Raw genomic sequence first — 18,949 nt, 5'->3', positions numbered from 1 at the left:
GGCTGACCTTGGGTAAGTGGGAAATGGGAGACATCCGGGAGCGAGCGGATGGATTCCTGGATACATGAACCTGGGCAAGGCAAGAATACATGCAGTTGAGGCTGACCTTGGGTAAGTGGGGAAGGGAAGACATCCGGCGGTAGACGGAAGGATTCCTGGATACATGAACCTGGGGACGGCAAGAATACAGGTTGGTGAGGCTGACCTTAGGGAAGTGAGGAAGGGAAAACATCCGGAGGCAGACAGATGGATTCCTGGATACATGAACCTGGGGAAGGCTGAGGCTGGAAGGCAGAGAGAGAAAGAGAGGCGAGGCTGACCTTAGGGAAGTGAGGAAGGGGAGACATCCGGGGGCCCACGGATGAATTCCTGGACACATGAACCTGGGGAAGGCGAGGGGGGGGGACCTTAAAGACGAACCACTGGCCTCCACGTGGCAAGGTCTGGTAACTCAGAGATAACTCTGAGGCTGACAGTGGTCGCAAATATATTATAATTCATTCTAATTTATTATTATTATTATTATTATTATTTGTTATTATTATTATTTGATATTATTATTATTATTATTATTATTATTATTATTATTATTATTTGATATTATTATTATTATTATTATTATTATTATTAATGATTTGGATTCAAAAGCGTCAACCAACCTCCCTGGCAGTAGCATCGGTGGTGTTATTCCCACTCCAGCCTCCCTGACAGTAGCATCGGTGGTGTTATTCCCACTCCAGCCTCCCTGACAGTAGCATCGGTGGTGTTATTCCCACTCCAGCCTCCCTGACAGTAGCATCGGTGGTGTTATTCCCACTCCAGCCTCCCTGACAGTAGCATCGGTGGTGTTATTCCCACTCCAGCCTCCCTGACAGTAGCATCGGTGGTGTTATTCCCACTCCAGCCTCCCTGACAGTAGCATAGGTGGTGTTATTCCCACTCCAGCCTCCCTGACAGTAGCATCGGTGGTGTTATTCCCACTCCAGCCTCCCTGACAGTAGCCATGGTGGTGTTATTCCCACTCCAGCCTCCCTGACAGTAGCATTGGTGGTGTTATTCCCACTCCAGCCTCCCTGACAGTAGCCATGGTGGTGTTATTCCCACTCCAGCCTCCCTGACAGTAGCCATGGTGGTGTTATTCCCACTCCAGCCTCCCTGACAGTAGCCATGGTGGTGTTATTCCCACTCCAGCCTCCCTGACAGTAGCATCGGTGGTGTTATTCCCACTCCAGCCTCCCTGACAGTAGCATCGGTGGTGTTATTCCCACTCCAGCCTCCCTGACAGTAGCATCGGTGGTGTTATTCCCACTCCAGCCTCCCTGACAGTAGCATATGGTGTTATTCCCACTAGCATCGGTGGTGTTATTCCCAGCCTCCCTGACAGTAGCATCGGTGGTGTTATTCCCACTCCAGCCTCCCTGACAGTAGCATCGGTGGTGTTATTCCCACTCCAGCCTCCCTGACAGTAGCATCGGTGGTGTTATTCCCACTCCAGCCTCCCTGACAGTAGCATCGGTGGTGTTATTCCCACTCCAGCCTCCCTGACAGTAGCATAGGTGGTGTTATTCCCACTCCAGCCTCCCTGACAGTAGCATCGGTGGTGTTATTCCCACTCCAGCCTCCCTGTCAGTAGCATCGGTGGTGTTATTCCCACTCCAGCCTCCCTGGCAGTAGCATCGGTGGTGTTATTCCCACTCCAGCCTCCCTGACAGTAGCCATGGTGGTGTTATTCCCACTCCAGCCTCCCTGACAGTAGCCATGGTGGTGTTATTCCCACTCCAGCCTCCCTGACAGTAACCATGATGGTGTTATTCCCACTCCAGCCTCCCTGACAGTAACCATGGAGGAGTTATTCCCACTTCAGCCTCCCTGACAGTAACCATGATGGTGTTATTCCCACTCCAGCCTTTTCGCTTGTCTTATATGGCAAGATGAGCGTTGCTATTTAAGCCAAGATCGCAAATTCTGCCTATTCGGCACGACATATATATATATATATATATATATATATATATATATATATATATATATATATATATATATATATATATATATATATATATATTACATACTATGGCACAGAAGATTTAAGAGATACATTGTTGATATAAAGGTGGCATATACGGTACATGTTGTTACGTATGTATCACCAATTATAAGGCGAAAATCTCATCCAGCTCCAAAGAGCTGGGGCGTGTGCCCAAAATGCAGCATGCATTACCCCTTTGAACAGCGGCACTGAGCCGCTGGAACAGAAAACTAGCTGCCCTGGGATCCCTAGTTACCCTGATGAGTCTTTTTCCCAGCTCCTTAAGGAAATTAGATGCACTCTTTCCCCATGAGCCATATATATATATATATATATATATATATATATATATATATATATATATATATATATATATATATATATATATATATATATATATATATATATCAATAATTACACTGCACTAGCCAAGGATTCGAGCCCATGTTGTACTGGCCTACCTCATGGTAAGAGAGAACCACATGACGCTGTAAACCACAGGACCACCCATCCCTACAAGAATGGCGCAGCCAGCACACAGCTAGCTGTTGGGCCACCATCCGAGGGCATACGGAGGTGTAGGAGCTTCTAAACTAATTTCATTCTCATCCCTGTTTGGTGTACTAGCCTCACGAGCAGTATTTATATATTATTGTAACCACGAACGAGTGGTATTGATCAATAACAACACTGCGCTAGCAAAGGATTGGAACCCATGTTGTTCTGGCCTGCCTCATGGTAAGCGAGAACCACATGACGCTTTAAACCACAGGACCACCCACTCGTTTGTGGTTACAATAATATATAAATACTGCTCGTGAGGCTAGTACACCAAACAGGGATGAGAATGAAATTAGCTTAGATGCTCCCACACTTCCGTATGCCCTCGGATGGTGGCCCAACAGCTAGCTGTGTGCTGGCTGCACTATTCTTGTAGGGTTGGGTGGTCCTGTGGTTTAAAGCGTCATGTGGTTCTCGCTTACCATGAGGCAGGCCAGTTCAACATGGGTTCGAATCCTTAGCTAGCGCAGTGTTGTTATTGATCAATACCACTCGTTCGTGGTTACAATAATATATATATATATATATATATATATATATATATATATATATATATATATATATATATATATATGCAAAACAACCACTCTGAAAGAATAGAGAAATTCCAATCGCTTTCGTGACTACTCACATTATCATAGTTCCTTGATAATGTGAGTAGTCACGAAAGCGCTTGGAATTTCTCTATTCTTTCAGAGTGGTTGTTTTGCATATTTTGAAATCACCTGTTTACTGTGATCTTATTGCATATATATATATATATATATATATATATATATATATATATATATATATATATATATATATATATATATATATATATATATATATATATATATATATATATATGTATATATATATATATATATATATATATATATATATATATATATATATATATATATATATATATATATGCAATAAGATCACAGCAAACAGGTGAATAGTGAAATTCAACGCGCTGTCGTGGCTTCTCACGAGAGCGCTTGGAATTTCATTGTTCTTTCACAGTGGTTGTTTTACATAAATAAATATATATATATATATATATATATATATATATATATATATATATATATATATATATATATATATATATATATATATATATATATATATATATATATATAGGGGTCCACCTCTGGTGTAAATTGTGGGACCCATAGCCTCGGAGAAGTGGATAAAAAGGCATCAAGGAAAAATATTTGGATTTCTTCATGAAGCCGTTTGAATATTCCACTTCCCCTACCACCCCATCTTTTTATATTTTTTTTTTACTAATAGGAATATTTTATTACATAATATGGTACAGAAGATCCAAGAGATACACTATTATATATATATATATATATATATATATATATATATATATATATATATATATATATATATATATATATATATATATATATATATATATATATATATATATATCGTCAGTAGCCGTATTGTTTCCCACAGACTTAATAACTTTAGCAGTAAGTCTATCCTTACCTCATTCAAACACACAGTCTATGAACTCGATTAAGCCGAAATAAACGACTATAAATGAATAAACAGAAAGATGGACAGGGGGCTGGAACCGTGGCCCTGGGTGGTGGAGCAGCCACCATGACAGACACGATGACCCCAGAAGAAATTTAAAAAAATTAGTCTTCATTCTAAAAAGTATATAAATAATTTTTGATAATGGAAGAACACGTCCGTAAACACAGAAACCAAAAGTCAATTAGACAATCAGTGTGGAAAAAGACACTTAATGTAGAGTTCAAGACATTTATTACAGGACACGTTTCGCCAAGTTTTACTTCATCATTCCTAATATGTTTATTAGGACTGAAAAACCACACTTGGCGAAACGTTTCCTCTAATAAATTTCCTGAACTGTACGTATCTTTTTTTACATCTCGTCGGTATCACCAGACTGTTTTTCAGAAAACGTTTTTGTGATACAAGATTTTAGAAATCACAGAGGCCTATGCGAGATAAAGGAACAATATCAATGGAAGTTGAGACTCACTGAGAGAAAGGAGCTGGAGCCGAGGGTATACCAGCCACACATGTCAAACACCTGCACAGGTTTCAGGCTTGTGATCACTTGCTGCAACTGTTGACAAATACATACAATACATTTAGTAAAACTGCTAAATATTTCACTTCCAGATATGTGTATGTTAATAACCTACAAAGATAATCTTTTTGAAATATAAACATTTTATTTTAATCAACATTTCCAGTCACTGTTCTGCATATCTCTAAAATTATTTTAATTCTGTTAGAGTTATTAGTAAAGCATATAGCAACTTTCTTTTAATGTTTCATCCTCATGTTTCGTTTGACTTTTACAAGAGTCCCTCTAAGGCTGCATGGATTACCACGTCTTCTTGTCACTTTTACAAGAGTCCCTCTGAGGCTGCATGGATTACCACGTCTTCTTGTCACTTTTACAAGAGTCCCTCTGAGGCTGCATGGATTACCACGTCTTCTTGTCACTTTTACAAGAGTCCCTCTGAGGCTGCATGGATTACCACGTCTTCTTGTCACTTTTACAAGAGTCCCTCCGAGGCTGCATGGATTACCACGTCTTCTTGTCACTTTTACAAGAGTCCCTCTGAGGCTGCATGGATTACCACGTCTTCTTGTCACTTTTACAAGAGTCCCTCTGAGGCTGCATGGATTACCACGTCTTCTTGTCACTTTTACAAGAGTCCCTCTGAGGCTGCATGGATTACCACGTCTTCTTGTCACTTTTACAAGAGTCCCTCCGAGGCTGCATGGATTACCACGTCTTCTTGTCACTTTTACAAGAGTCCCTCTGAGGCTGCATGGATTACCACGTCTTCTTGTCACTTTTACAAGAGTCCCTCTGAGGCTGCATGGATTACCACGTCTTCTTGTCACTTTTACAAGAGTCCCTCTGAGGCTGCATGGATTACCACGTCTTCTTGTCACTTTTACAAGAGTCCCTCCGAGGCTGCATGGATTACCACGTCTTCTTGTCACTTTTACAAGAGTCCCTCTGAGGCTGCATGGATTACCACGTCTTCTTGTCACTTTTACAAGAGTCCCTCTGAGGCTGCATGGATTACCACGTCTTCTTGTCACTTTTACAAGAGTCCCTCCGAGGCTGCATGGATTACCACGTCTTCTTGTCACTCCAATATTTCATTAGCGATTATCCTGTTTATCAAAGTACATTCCAACTTTATTTCAATCGCCTTGAACAATGACCTGAAACTCGCATTTTGTCTTCCCTTGTCTCTGACGCTTCTACATCTGATGCAAGAATTATAATTTCTTAATCGATGCTGTTTGCTGCATCAACTATGACCCCTTTTCCTCTAGCCTTTCTGCTCTCTCTCTCTCTCTCTCTCTCTCTCTCTCTCTCTCTCTCTCTCTCTCTCTCTCTCTCTCTCTCTCTCTCTCTCTCTCTCTCTCTCTCTCTCTCTCTCTCTTTTTACACAGGGTTTGACAAGGTTAAGGATCCCTAACTTAATTGACAAGCTATTTACAGGTTAAGGATTCCTGACTTTATTGGCAAGCTAAGAGCTGTTACCTACATCAGCTCATTTGAAAGAATTTTTATTGTTATGAGACATACAAGTAGGGAATAGGATGAAGTTGGAGCCATCTGTGGGCCAGCATTTTCATTTGATCAACTGACTTTATCTCGTTGACATCATTATGCTGCAAGACTGTGTTCCATACTCGAGTCATCCTGGGTATATATGATCTCAGATGGAGTGATGTTCTGGAGAAGGGTACAGCCAGAGTGAAGTTGCTGTTTTCTGCCCGTCTTGTGGCATAAAAGCTTGTTTCACGCTTTCCTCGAAGTGGATCCAAGTGTGGTACTTTGACAATATTGGCCTTGTACATAACAGTAAGGCCACCCACATCCCTCCTGTGTTGAAGGCTCTGCTGAAATGACAAATCTATCCAGGATGGGTCCAGGCGAGAGATGAGACGTCTTGCTCTGTTCTCTACTCTTTCAAGCAGTCTCTCTCTCTCTCTCTCTCTCTCTCTCTCTCTCTCTCTCTCTCTCTCTCTCTCTCTCTCTCTCTCTCTCTCTCTCTCTCTCTCTCTCTCTCTCTCTCTCTTTCTCTCTCCCTCTCCCTCTCATCTCTTTTACCTTTGCTTTGTAATGCTGAGCGAATGTTATGCATCCTAATGTTTCTTTCAATAAAATTTTAATTCATAAATATCCCGTCTCACACTCACCTTCCCTGAATATATTAAACAGATGCAGTATTTATTTGAATTTCTTATATATTATTACGTCTCTATTATTAAAACTACATTTTCCCCCAAATTAAGAAGTCTACTTGTTAAATTTCTTCACTATTCATAGTTGCGGTGTTATTCAGCTTCACCAACAACTAATCAAACCAGCCTAAAACTAACTTGCAACTCAATGACTTAATATAAATTACTTGCAGCATTGCACATCAGTCAACAGCACAGTTTCAAATTAACAATTCAATGGACAACTATTCTAAAATTTAACAATTCCACGTATATACTATATGAAGAATCATGTACCTACTTGTAACTTCAGATCTCTGTCTTTGATCAAGCAACTCATATCTTTCAACATTCCAACAGCTTTGTTTACCTGAAAATTTATGATAAATTCACGTAAATTAACATAACATTAGTAACAAAAGTAATAAAAATATTTTAAAAAATATTTCCAAAGAGTCAAGAGGCACAGAGATGGATCGACACCATGCCTAACCCTTCCAGGGTAGGGTAGGTGCCTGAGCCCGAGCCTTTAGCTCATAAGACTGTCATTCCCATTTGTCCCCTTAGGGCGGGGATGGCAGACCAGAGAGGCCTAGCTTGTGGCTAGGCCTGGGGACAGTTGGTCCCAAAGATGAGGAGGTACTTGTGCCTCCTCCCATGGGAGACTTAGGTCTCAGACACTCCCTAAAGAGGGAGCCAAGGCCGGGCCACCACTTGGAAAAGGCCCGGGCCGGGAGAATACCGGCTAATCTTTAATAATAATAATAACACAGAGATGGACACCATGCCTAACCCTTCTAGGGTAGGGTAGGTGCCTGAGCCCGAGCCTTTAGCTCATAAGACTGTCATTCCCATTTGCCTCCCTGGGGAGGCGATGGCAGACCAGAGAGGCCTAGCTTGTGGCTAGGCCTGGGGACAGTTGGTCTCAAAGATGAGGAGGTACTTGTGCCTCCTCCCATGGCAGACATTAGTCTGAGATACTCCCCAGAAAGGGAGCCAAGGCCGGGCCACCACTTGGACAAGGCCCGGGCCGGGAGAGTGCCGGCCCGGGCCGGGAGAGTACCGGCAGATCATAAAGAAGAAGATGCACAGAGATAATCCTCAACAAAACAATATACTCGCACTTCAGTAAATTTTAAACACATCGAGGAACTGATAAATTAGATACTTTCTTAACAAATTTGTAAGAGATTCATATTATGATGATAACTCACGAAATCGTAGTGACACGATTGCAAACAAACCATGAAACGGGTTGGGCTTGAACCCGCGGATAACTCGTCGGTCTGGACTTTTACGGCTGTGACCGAGGGTTTCATCCCCTCCCGTGGTATGGTTTATGATAAGGCAAACTATACTCCTTTTTCTCGCCCTCCATCAGCTTGTTGTACAGATGAACTATCACATCGTCATGTTAACTCACACCTCTCAACAGATATACTCGCCATCACACGGATTCTGGGCAAACCTATTCAGAAATATCTTTCCTGTTAGCCTTCCCGTTGTGCTCATTCAGTTTCACGAATGAGCACCTGATGTTTCAACATTACCCCCAAGACCATTAGGACTCCAAGTCACAGTACCATTTTTCCTTAAAAACTGTCTCTTAGGAAGACATTTTGGTATTCAAGTTAATAATAACTTTTTTCCTGATTTTGTACAAATTGAAGGTACACGTCGATGGCTGTGTCCTCCAGCTACCAGTAAGTCGTACAGCCAGCTGGGACACTCGATGGCTGTGTCCTCCAGCTACCAGTAAGTCGTACAGCCACCTGGGCCACTCACATGGTTTCAAATTTTCTATTTCAGAAATTAACTTTCAGTAATTAACTTATACCTGGAGTATACCTGGAGGAGGTTTCAGGGGTCAATGTCCCCAAGGCGTTTACCCCCGAACTCTTAGAGGCCTGGTCATGGACCAGAGTGGCCGGGACCAGGGGGTCCGTGACCAGGGGGTCCGTGACCAGGGGGTCCGTGACCAGGGGGTCCGTGACAAAGGGGTCCATAACCAGGTCTCTTAGTGTTCCTTGCATTTTTTTCACAATTATCCATTACTGAATAACTATATTTTGTTCGTACCTTATAGATTATTTCTTGCATTTCTTAGGTAAGATTTGTCAGGAATCAGGACAAATGTTTTCTGACGTGGGTCTTAGTCATATGATAACCCGCCAATGGAGCTTTTAGTCATCTGACTGAGGCCTTCCGCTGGCTTACTTGTCTACCTCCCCCCCCCCTTTAAAAAATTAAAATGTACACTTGTATTGCATTTCTTAACTAGTTATTCATATTTTCTTCTATACTACTGCACACCTTGTAATTCACTTACATTATGTTCTTCACTACAGACTAACACACCGGATTTTGAAATTAAATTATTACTGTATTGAATAACTCTAAATTTTATTGTTAACTTATACATTGTTCTTTATTGTTCATTATTGTTTGCATTACTCTGCATCTTATAGTTATCTCTTACACTGTTCCTTGCATTTTTATGTCTTATTATTCGTTACCGAATACATCTACATTTTATTCTTAGCTTATGTATTGTTTCACTATTTTTTTTTTTAGAATTCTTCTTTACTGTTGTTATATTACTTTTAAAACTCTCCATTTTGTATTTACCTTCCATACTGTTCTTGGCACTTTTTACCCAGTTAATACATGTCTTTATTAATACCCGGTAATTTGGTCATATTTTGTTAATTCATATTTTTACAAAGTTTTACAACACCTTGTAACTATGTTAATATTGTAACTAATTTATATTCTCTTTGTAGACCAGATTATATTCTTTCTATTTTAACAAGTAAATCACCTCTTTTTTCTTAGTATTTCACTACATTTTTAACTATATTTTGCAACTCGACATTTTCTACCTACTACGTCAAGTATTTATTGTCTTTATAATGTACACAGTTCTTAACTACAAGTTCCATTACAATTTTCAGTATAAATATTTTTTACTCTTCAAAATCTAGTAACTTTTCATACAGCAATTATTTTACTTATATTGTATCATAAGACTTCCTAGATTTTATTAAAGACACCGCCATTATTTACAATAAGTGTTAAACATGAATGTTAACAGATGTCGACCTCACCTTCCTCTCAGATCTCTACAGTAATCAGTAGACAGCTAACCAAGACCGCAAATAATACACAAATAACTGAGCTCAAGCAATCTTTAATACTTACAAGAACGTCATCAATGGAGGCAAAAAGGGAAATGTATCAGAGTATATTGATGCCACCACATTTTATGGGTATAAAGCACTCATAAACGTAGCAGCGAGCAGGAGGTTGGTGGCAGCGAGAATGTTGTGTCGGAGGGCAGTGTGTGGTGTGAATATTGTTACGAGTATGGCCATACCCAATATATTTTATACTAGGATGTGCTCCTTGTTATTATTATTATTATTATTATTATTATTATTATTATTATTATTATTATATATATATATATATATATATATATATATATATATATATATATATATATATATATATATATATATGTATATATATATATATGTGTGTGTGTGTGTACTCACCTATTTGTGGTTGCAGGGGTCGAGTCCTAGCTCCTGGCCCCGCCTCTTCACCGGTTGCTACTAGGCCCTCTCTCTCCCCGCTCCATGAGCTTTATCAAACCTCGTCTTAAAACTGTGTATGGTTCCTGCCTCCACTACGTCATTTTCTAGGCTATTCCACTGCCTTACAACTCTATGACTGAAGAAATACTTCCTACTATCTCTCTGACTCATTTGTGTCTTCAACTTCCAATTGTGGCCTCTTGTTTCTGTGTCCCCTCCCTGGAACATCCTGTCCTTGTCCACCTTGTCTATTCCACGCAGTATTTTATATGTCGTTATCATGTCTCCCCTGACCCTCCTGTCCTCCAGTGTCGTCAGGCCGATTTCCCTTAATCTTTCTTCATAGGACATTCCCCTTAGCTCTGGAACTAACCTTGTTGCAAACCTTTGTACTTTCTCTAGTTTCTTGACGTGCTTTATCAAGTGCGGGTTCCAAACAGGTGCTGCATACTCCAGTATGAGCCTGACATACACGGTGTACAGTGTCTTGAATGACTCCTTACTAAGGTATCGGAATGCTGTTCTCAGGTTTGCCAGGCGCCCATATGCTGCAGCAGTTATCTGATTGATGTGTGCTTCCGGAGACATGCTCGGTGTTATACTCACCCCAAGATCTTTCTCCTTGAGTGAGGTTTGCAGTCTTTGGCCACCTAGCCTATACTCTGTCTGTGGTCTTCTGTGCCCTTCCCCTATCTTCATGACTTTGCATTTGGCAGGATTAAATTCGAGAAGCCATTTGCTGGACCAGGTGTCCAGTCTGTCCAGGTCTCTTTGAAGTCCTGCCTGGTCCTCATCAGATTTAATTCTCCTCATTAACTTCACATCATCTGCAAACAGGGACACTTCTGAGTCTAACCCTTCCGTCATGTCGTTCACATATACCAAAAATAGCACTGGTCCTAGGACCGACCCCTGTGGGACCCCGCTCGTCACAGGTGCCCACTGTGATACATCATTACGTACCATGACTCGTTGTTGCCTCCCTGTCAGGTATTCTCTGATCCATTGCAGTGCCCTTCCTGTTATATGCGCCTGATGCTCTAGCTTCTGCACTAATCTCTTGTGAGGAACTGTGTCAAAGGCCTTCTTGCAGTCCAAGAAGATGCAATCAACCCACCCCTCTCTCTCTTGTCTTACTTCTGTTATTTTATCATAAAACTCCAGAAGGTTTGTGACACAGGATTTGCCTTCCGTGAATCCGTGCTGGTTGGCATTTATACTCTGTGTGTGTGTGTGTGTGTGTGTGTGTGTGTGTGTGTGTGTTAATGGTAATATTGTTATATTATATTGTTAGGTGTTCATAATAGTGCCTGCTGCAGTGTTCCTTCTTTCTTATGTTCTTACTAGTTGGAGCGCCAGTTACTAGTTCAGGTACTGGCCTGCCTTCCGCCAAGTCACGTGATCCAACCTGACGTCAGCTTACCGCTCACTGGTACAGTCAGTAGGTTCACCGCACTTGCTCTGAGTAGGTTCTCCACACTCACTCTGACTAGCACTCTCACTTCCAGTCTGGGATTGCATAGCCAAGGGAGCATACCTCACTCAGTTACTCATTGACCTCTCATAAGAACAAAAGAAAGAAGGAACACTGCAACAGGCCTACTGATCCATGCGGAGCATGTCCATGTCTCCCCTTCCCGGATTAGCCCAATGACCCACCCAGTCTGGTCACCTCCAATCAAGAAGAGAGCACGGCACCAGACCCAGCAGCACAAGCTAGTCAGGTCCAACTCACACCCACTCATGCATTTATCTAACCTATTTTTAAAACTTCAAAACGTTTTAGCCTCAATAACTGTACTCGGGAGTTTGTTCCACTCATCCACAACTCTATTACCAAACCAGTGTTTTCCTATATCCTTCCTAAATCTGAATTTTTGCAACTTGAAACCATTGCTGCGAGTCCTGTCTTGGCTGGAAATTTTCAGCACACTATTTACATCCCCATTATTTATTCCTGTTTTCCATTTATACACCTCGATCATATCCCCCTTAATTCTCTCTGGTGATCGTTTTCCTTTCATAGTTGACTTCCTTTTCTAAAGTTTGTCTCTTTCGAGTTATTTATACTCGGGTGAATTAATCGTTCACTTGAGCCGTGTCGGCCTTTGTATGTTAATTTGTGGTCTAAGATATTCTAAGTCATGCTGGATGGAAATGAGACTAAGTCTGTCACTTACGAGTTCTTGTATACTCTGAAGTAATAGTTCAGCTAAGTCTTAGTAACCATTGTAGGTTGCCTTATGATGGAATATAATTGAAGTTAGTACAAAGATCGATCAGATGAGGTTGATATGAGGTCGATTTATCCATATCAGTATACTGGTACGTACCAAGAGAAGCGTGAGATAAACTCCTTGTTTTATGTCAATCCTAACATTATATAATCATATATTAAGCTAAAACTCTACTAGTAGATATTCTAAGTTTTAGTTACTTGTTTTGTAATCCTGAATTATTATTAGAAGTTATTGTTACAAAACCGTAAACAGGCCATCTGCTTAACAAGAATGTTACCTTAACACTCTCCCATACCATTGGAGAAGGTTAAGGAGACGAGTTTTGTAACAATATTATGCAGAGAATTAGTTTGGAGATTAAGAAGTGAGGAAGTTACGATAAGTATTACTAGCACGTAATACAACAAATGCAGTTCACTACAGCACAACTGTTAAAAATAATTAAATTTTTAAAAACTTTAAAATTCTAAACCTTGCTATAGCAAAACTGCGCTGTTCAAAACCGCGTTATACAAGGTATTACTATACAGTAGCGGGGATGTTGCAGGATGTAATATCGCCGCCTCTCTGGCAAGACGGTGATGGGATGACTGATGGTGTAAGTGTTTCTTCTTTCTCGGGTCATCCTACCTCAATTTTCAATTGCAGTGCTAGATCTCTCAGTAAACATTATGATGACATCACAACCCTCCTTAACTCACTACATGTTAAATTAACCTTAATCGTTCTCACTGAAACCTGGTTAAAATATTGCACAATATATATTTATAACATTACTACATTACTACAGATCACATCATAATGGAGGTAACATTGCAATATACTATTCCAATGAGATTTTTTTTTTATTTATTTAGTAACACATCGGCTGTTTCCTATGAAGGCAGGGTGGCATGAAAAAGGAAAACTTTCACCATCACTGTCTCCATCACTGTCTTGCTCGAGGCGCACTTACACTTCAGTTATAAAACTGCAACATTATCACTCCTCCTTCAGAGTGCAGACACTGTACTTCCCATCTCAAGGAATCAAGTCCTGCCTGCTGATTTCCCTGAATCCCTTCATAAATGTTACTTTGCTCACACTCCAACAGCACGTCGAGGCCTAAAAATAATTTGTCTCCATTCGTTCCTAACACGCTCATCCATGCTTGATGGAAGTCCAAGCCCCTCGCACACAAAACCTGCTTGGCCCGCCTTCCTCCAAACTTTCCTAGGCCGACCCCCTACCCCACCTTCTCTCCACTACAGATTTATACACTCTCGAAGTCATTCTATTTCGTTCTATCATTTCTATGTGTCTGAACCACCTCAACAACCCCTCCTCAGCCCTCTGGATAATAGTTTTGGTAATCGCGCACCTCCTCCTAGTTTCCAAACTATCGATTCACTGCATTATACTCACTCCACACATTGCCCTCAGACATGACATCTCCACTGCCTCCAGCCTTATCCTTGTTGCACCATTCACCACTCATGCTTCGCACTCATATAAGAGCGTTGGCATAACTATACTCTCATACATTCCTCTCTTAGCTTCCATGGAAAATGTTCTATTTCTCCACAGACTCCTAAGTGCACCACTAATCTCTTCTCCCTCGTCAATTCTACGATTTACCTCATCTTTCATAGATACATCTGCTGACACGTCCACTCCCAAATATCTGACTACATTCACTTCCTCCATACCCTCTTCCTCCTATCTGATATCCAGTCTCTCGTTACCTAAATTTTTTGTTATCCTCATCACCTTACTCTTTCCTATATTCATATTCAATTTCCTTCTTTTACATACCCTTCCAAACTCGTCCACAAGCCTCTGCAACTTCTCTTCAGAATCTCCCAAAAGCAGTGTCATCAGCAATGAGCAACTGTGACAACTCCCACTATGTGTTAGATTCTTCATCTTTTAACACTACACCCCTTGCTGACACCCGAGTATTCACTTCTCTTACTACTCCATCTATAAATATAGAAAACAACCATGGTGACATCACACATCCCTGTCTAAGACCTACTTTTACTGGGAAATGATCTCCCTCTCTCCTACATACTCTAACCTGAGCCTCACTATCCTCGTAAAAACTCTTCACTGCTTGTAGTAACCTACCTCCTATTCCAAACAATTTCAACATCTGCCACATAGTTCCACTATATACCTTATCATCCGCCTTTTCCAAACCCACAAATGCAACAAAAACCTCTTTACCCTTATCTACATACTGTTCGCCTATATGCTTCATTGTAAACACATAGTCTACACACCTATTACGCAGTATTTTGTAGAGAACATTGTATATAAAAAACGCTCCATATATAATGTCAGTTTCCGGGATTTGTTTTGAAATACTGGAAGAGGAAGAGTTACAAATCTTTAGAGGTAAAGAGAGAGTGTTTGCTGCTTCACATAATGGAACAGTTAACAGGGTAGACATATTTAATTTGGAACAAGCTATAAAGTTCGTCCCATTTTGGGGGGAAAAAGATCCTGATAACTTTTTCACACTGTGTGAAAAAATAGTAAAATCCCCAAAGTGACCAGATAGTAACTGGGCAACATTAGCAAGAACCCAGTTAATTGGTAAAGGATTACCAACTATTAACTCTCTAAATGAACATGAATTTTCAGATTATGAGATGATTAAGGATGTTGCTTATCAGATATTGCCAGAGAAGTATAGGCAGAAGTTTAGAGGCTTAAAGTTTCAGAAAGGACAATCCTTGGTGGAGTAGGAAAGAAGATTATGTCGCTGCTGACGAAATGGTGTAGCTGCAAGGATGTTGTAAGGCGATTATGAACGTGTATTGACTTTAATTTTACTAGAGGATCTTTTGAACAGTGTACCTTCTGACCTTAAGGCATATCTTGAGGAAAAGAATTTTAATGATTTTAACCATGCTTTAGAGTTGGGTGAAAGGTTTTTAGCCAACCAAAAAGTTGGAAGTAGTTATCACCCAGGCAATGTTAATAATTTTTCTCCACCAGTTAGGAGGAGTAAGGAATTTCACAGGTTGAAGCCAAATTTTTTTTCCAGCCTCATAATCCAAAGGTTTTTTTTTTTAGCTTACTAACTACCAGAATCCTGGTTCCCAGGGATTATTTAAGTCAACTTCTCAGCTTCCTGCTCAAGGAAGTGGTTAGTCAGTTTCAGGTGGGCATGGTGCCTTTAAAGTTTATAATTGTACTAACTGTAATGAGAAGGGTCATTTACAGCAGTATTGCAGAGAGATGCTTAAGGACCAGACTGCTGCACAGGACTCTCAAGTTACATGCACGAGCTTGTATTGCAGTCTTACCCCTGAGTACAATAGGAAGTTCAGCTGTTTTAGACCCTCGGATGGGTTTTTTTCAAGTATGTCCACAGTGGTTTTGCACCAAAATGGCGGTAGGGTAGAAGGGACTGGTGTAGCACATTCTTGTTACCGTGCTGAGATGTATTACCAGTGTCAGAAGATACAGTGGAAAAGATATTATATTTTAAAGGGATTTCAGGAACCACTGTTAGGACTCCTGTACATAGATTGTGGGTGGAGTCTGTTTACCAGTCTGGGTACCTGCCTGTAGGTATTACAGAAGATTTGCCTTTTCCAGGTGTTGACCTACTACTAGGGAATAATGTTTTGGGTCTCCTCAAAAGTAAGGAATGCTTGGTTTGGAGGGACCCTGATTGGTAAAGTTTCAAGGTGAAAACTAAAGCTACTGTGTGGCTGAAAAATTTTAATTGTGTACTATGTCTAGCCAGGTGAGAAGGAAGAATTTCCGTACTTCACCTTGATCTTTCTACTGGCTGTGGTGACAGTTGGGGCTGAGGAGTCTGTTCATTGAGTCTGACCTGCAGGAGACTCTGGGCAGTGATGAACCGGCCCAGGTAAAACCCGGTTGTGGGGATAGGGGGGCCTTGGTGCTGGCATGGGAGTGGATACCCTGACTCTGAAGTAGTTGGTTGAGGTCCAGGGATGTGGTGACTCCCTGAAGGCTATTCAGTTGGCAGCTGTTACAGAGGAAGTGGTTCCCAAATTTAGCAAATGTTTATTTTAGAGTATATGAACAAGCAGTCATGTCAGAGCCATTTGAGGATAAGGTTCTGAATTTTTTACAGATTCTCAGTGGAGGATATTTCAGTATTGAGAAGAAGAACTGGATAATAAATGTTTACCAATCACTTATCTTTCTACCAGGTTACCAGAGTTCCTACCCCTTCTTAACAATTTTTTTTGTGTGGTTTTGAGATTTCTGGTGAAATATTTTTGTCATTTAGGCTTTGCACAAGCCAACCAGAAGTCAAATTTTATAAAAATGTCATGTAGTTTTGAGAGACATAAATAAGAAACAGTCTACCAGTGTCTGTCACTCAGAGTCAAGTAGAGTGGTTTCAACAGTCTCTCAGGACGATACATGTTTGTTGTACCCAGTACCAGAAGGACTGGGATGAGGGTATTCCTCTCATCCCAGTCCTGCGCGGGGAAGCTTCCCCCTTGGAGATTTTTCTCAGTTTCAGAGACTGGCTAAGATGAGGTGGACGGCACCAGTGAACCAGTCTGACCAGGATGACTTGGGGCCGTGTGGTGGTGCTACATATACTCTGCAGGTCAGAGAGGAGGTGTTGGTACTGGATCCGGCTCCTGGGAACACTCTGATTAGTCGTGCATGGTACGACTGAAAGGTTTCCTCTTATGAATAGTTTCAATGAAGTACTAGATACCAAAGTTGGAGTATGTGGCTGGGTTATTTGAGGTCTATGACCCAGTGTGACAATTATATATCTATTTTTGAGACTGTACTCCACAAGTACTTTAAATTTTTGTATAACTTTAAATGTAATGTGTAATTGATTTACACAGCCTGTTTGCAAACTAACAATACTGTTGCTGCTCCTGTAATGACTATTTTCAATGTTGCACTGCCATTTCTCTGCAAGTAGACGCCAGTTTTGTTGGTTTTAGTGGTGCAGGATAATTACTGCCACTCAACTTAAATGTCGCCGGAGAATTTATGTCCCATCAGAAAAGGAGGCTCTTGTTTTGTTTCGATTGTACAGATTTTTTTCTTAATAGCGATCACAGTCCTACATTTCCTTCACGTGCCGAGGAACCACACTCAAATGCTCACTTCGGTAATTCGTTATGTGAAGAGGATAGAGATTGTGATTGCTCATGTATTTTCTCGTGTATACTGTACATAATGTAACGTAGACATTTATCTGCTCTCGTTCTGCAGTGGGTGAGTAGATGGCTTTCCGACCACCTAGTGGACTGAATCTCGGTGAACTGGTGGAGGGGGTGTGGGTATCAGATTTCCAAAGAGGGCGTGTGTTTTTTTTGTGGTAGTCACATCAGTACATGCCTAGGTAAGGTATGCTAACTGTGGATTTTTTTTACATAATTTCCTAAATGTAGAACATAATAAAACGTAATAAAATGTGAAGCTGTTTTGGACCTTTCGAGAAATTTTAAGTAAAGGGGGGGGTGAAAAAGCTGCAGAGTGACGCTGGGGAGAGAAACCATATTAAATTTAATGTTTGAACACTGGAATGAATTGTGCAATGTAATCAGGCGTTCTCCAAAGTCAGTTGGGGGTTTTCGGCCTGAATTTGTAATAGAAACCCTCGTTGATGTCCCCTCTTGATGAATTGGGATAAACAGTGTGGAAAACCCGTACAATTCGGCGACCAGAACGGAAAAATAGAGGACACCAGTTCTCCCAGGAGCACACCTCAGCTAAGTGACATTACCCATTAATAACAATAATAATGATAATAATAAGTTTATTTCTTTGTAAAGGTTACAATGTGCAATTACAGTTTTGGTTTGCTAAGTACAAAGATAGCCACTATCATGCTGAGGCATTTCGGGCAATGTACAGTAGTTTTTTCTTTGGCCATCATAAATTCTAGCTACTAGGGTAAGGTTAGGGTGTGTTGTATCATCATTGTCTTCTTGTGACAACAGGTAAGTTAATGTGCATAAAATTTATTCTTCTAATGATATGGTTAGGAGAAAACTTTCCCTAGTCTCTGTAATTATTTTCTGTGTACCCAGCAACCCTAATCCTATACAGTCCAGACCACTTTAATTTACCAGAGTTTTAATATTATAATTATTAATTTAATGTCAGGTCTAGCTTTTTGTGAGTGGTAGGGAGTGGGCTTCGAGGGAGTGACAGTTTGGTGACCTGCTGTGACTAAGTCCCACTTGCCTCACCCAAATTACTTGCAGGTACACAAATAACCCGCACATATCAGAGAGGAGCTTACGACGACGTTTCAGTACGTCTTGGAC

The sequence above is a fragment of the Cherax quadricarinatus genome, chromosome 37, assembly GCF_038502225.1.
Source record: "Cherax quadricarinatus isolate ZL_2023a chromosome 37, ASM3850222v1, whole genome shotgun sequence".
NCBI lineage: Eukaryota > Metazoa > Arthropoda > Malacostraca > Decapoda > Parastacidae > Cherax > Cherax quadricarinatus.
Note: the sequence above shows the minus strand (reverse complement) of the source record.